This window comes from Tamandua tetradactyla, chromosome 11 (assembly GCF_023851605.1).
Source record: "Tamandua tetradactyla isolate mTamTet1 chromosome 11, mTamTet1.pri, whole genome shotgun sequence".
NCBI classification, from domain to species: Eukaryota; Metazoa; Chordata; class Mammalia; order Pilosa; family Myrmecophagidae; genus Tamandua; species Tamandua tetradactyla.
This window is the reverse complement of record NC_135337.1, coordinates 100880633-100883145: the sequence shown is the minus strand read 5'-3', so window position 1 is coordinate 100883145 and position 2513 is coordinate 100880633. Positions and strand designations below refer to the sequence as shown.

Below are 2513 nucleotides of genomic sequence, written 5' to 3'. Positions count from 1 at the left end.
TAAAATTTTTGCAATATATTTTCTTTGGTCCCAAAATGCATACTTTTTTTTCAGTCCAATGAGTTTCTGTCTCAATGCAACGTGAAAGGGGCCTGCACATCTATTTACAGAGATTCCTTGGAAAGTACTATACAGTATTATAGTGTGTACAAAGAGAGCATTAACACAGTGTAGAGCAGAACAATGGAATTCAGTGTTTAGTTCACTGATTTTCCAAGGATCTCATTCCTTTTCTTTTCTCTGCAGATAAAACCTTTGTGAATTGCATTCTACATACAGCTTCTGGTATGGTGATGAAAAATAGTGTGGCTGAATTCATTCTCTTGGAGTTGACATGGGATGTTGGAAAGCTGAAAGAAATTTTTTCATCTTCTTTATTCCTTAACTAGCAACTGCTGTGGGAAACTTCCTCATTGTGGTGACTATTAAGGCAAGCTTCACACTTGAGAGTCCATTGTATTACTTTCTCTTCTACTTGTCCTTTGCTGATGCTTGCTTCTCTACACACAGCCCCCAGGTTGATCATGGATACACTTTTTTCAGAAAAAGTTCATTTCCTACAATAAGTGCATGACTCAGGTTTTTGCAGATCATTTCCTTTGGTGCATGGATCTTTTCCTCATTCTCATGGCCTTTAATTGTTCTGTGGCCATTTGTAAGCCCTTGTGATACACAACCATCATAAGTCAGTACATCTGTCATAAGTTGGTGATTCTGGCTTAGGTGTTTTTTTTTTTTTATCCATTCGTCAGTATAGCTTTTCCTGACTTTAAGAATGCTGTTCTGCGGCTCCAATGATGTTGATCACTATTTCTGTGACTTGTAGTCCTTGTTGAAACTTGCCTGCATAGACATTTATGTGATGAATTTGTGAGTTCCTTTTAAAGGTGGGACTATATGCCTGATGAGTCTCTTTGTATTACTTAACTCCTATGTAGTTACTTTATATTCCATGAGAAACCATTGTACAGAAGAAGGAAGAAAACTCTCTCCATCTGTGTATCTTATCTTTTGTGGTTGTTATATTTTGGGTTCATGTATATACATATACACACAACCACCAACTGCATTTCTAGTGGAAGAGATTATGGCTGTATTTTATTCAGTTGGGACACCCTTGCTTAATTCTATGAACTATACACTGAAGGACACAGAAGTGAAAGCTGCCATGAAATGGTTATGGACTTGCAACTGTCAAATCCAGTAGATAAATAATGGATGGGTTATCAAGTTTATATTTCCTAAATATCCTCATTTAGGTTCTATGTACAGGAAATCCAAACTATCCTTATCAATAATTAATTAAAAATCTGCCCATGTCTCACAATTTTTTGAGCAAAGTTTGGTAGTTTTGTTGAGTTCTAGTAAGACCTGACAATTGTCACATGTTAATTTAGCTTCCTATTGAAATTTTTATTCAAAAAAGTAAATTGCCTATAGTCACCAAATATTATTCTAGATTTTATTTTTCTCACTCATATAGTTTATCAACATGAGTTAGTTTTCTTGCCAACCTGCAGAGTAAAGAAGATGTCCCTAAAGATACTACTTTGGAATTTTTAATCTGAGCCTGCTGCAAAGGGGATCTATATGGATAGACTCTCAATCTTCAATAAAAGTTGGGAAGTCCACTTCCAATGTAGATTTTTACTGAAAAAAGCTTCTTAACACGTTATAGATGTTGATAGAGGAGCACACATTTTGATGGCTTAAGCAGTATCAAACATTTCATTGACCTCAATAAACATATGCATTTGTCTTCACAAGGGAGAGGCAGGAAGAAGTAGAGTATTTGGCAGCTGGAATAAGAACAAAAAAACTAGAGAAAATTAAATAATAAGGAAGAAAATGTTGAAGTGATAATAGTTTCCAGGGTATAGTAAGAGCTTATTTTCCTTATATTTCAGGACTCACTTTTTCCTTATGATCATATTTTCAGGAAGAAAAGAAGTTTTAAGACAATTTCATATCATGTTTCTGGAGTAGCTTAGCTTCATCTTATGTCATTTTTGTTTGGGGTATCTGGTAAGATAATATAAATATATTATTATTCCTAACAGAGACTGTAGCCAAATGTGATAGATTCAGGTGTCAACTTGGCCAGGTGAACATGTTTAGTTCTGTTGCTGTGGACATGAGCTAATGTACATGAAATTCATCAATTTCTCATTACATCTGCACTTGGCTAAGAAGTGTGCTTTCTGTAATGAATGATGTTTGATTTAGTTGGCTGGTGCTTAAATGAGAGAGCTCAACATAGCACAGCCCAAGCAGCTCAGCGTACCTCATCCTGGCACTCATAGCTTGGTTCTGGCCTTTGGGGATGCAGAAAGAAATCCCCCTGGGGAAAGTTGTTGGAACCCAGAAGTCTCAAGAGCAGGCCAGCAGAGATCATCCTGTGCCTTCCCATGTAAGAAAGCACCTCAGTTGAAAGTTAGTTTCCTTTCCTCTGAAAAACTAATGAAATAAATCCCCTTTTATTAAAAGCCAATCCATCTCTGGTGTGTTGCATT

At 36.2% G+C, this 2513-nt stretch overlaps 1 pseudogene; it reads left to right on the top strand.

Annotated features, from left to right (window-relative positions):
- Positions 1-287: 287 nt before the first annotated feature.
- LOC143649328 (olfactory receptor 4C11-like) lies at positions 288-1207 on the top strand (annotated as a pseudogene).
- Positions 1208-2513: the final 1306 nt, after the last annotated feature.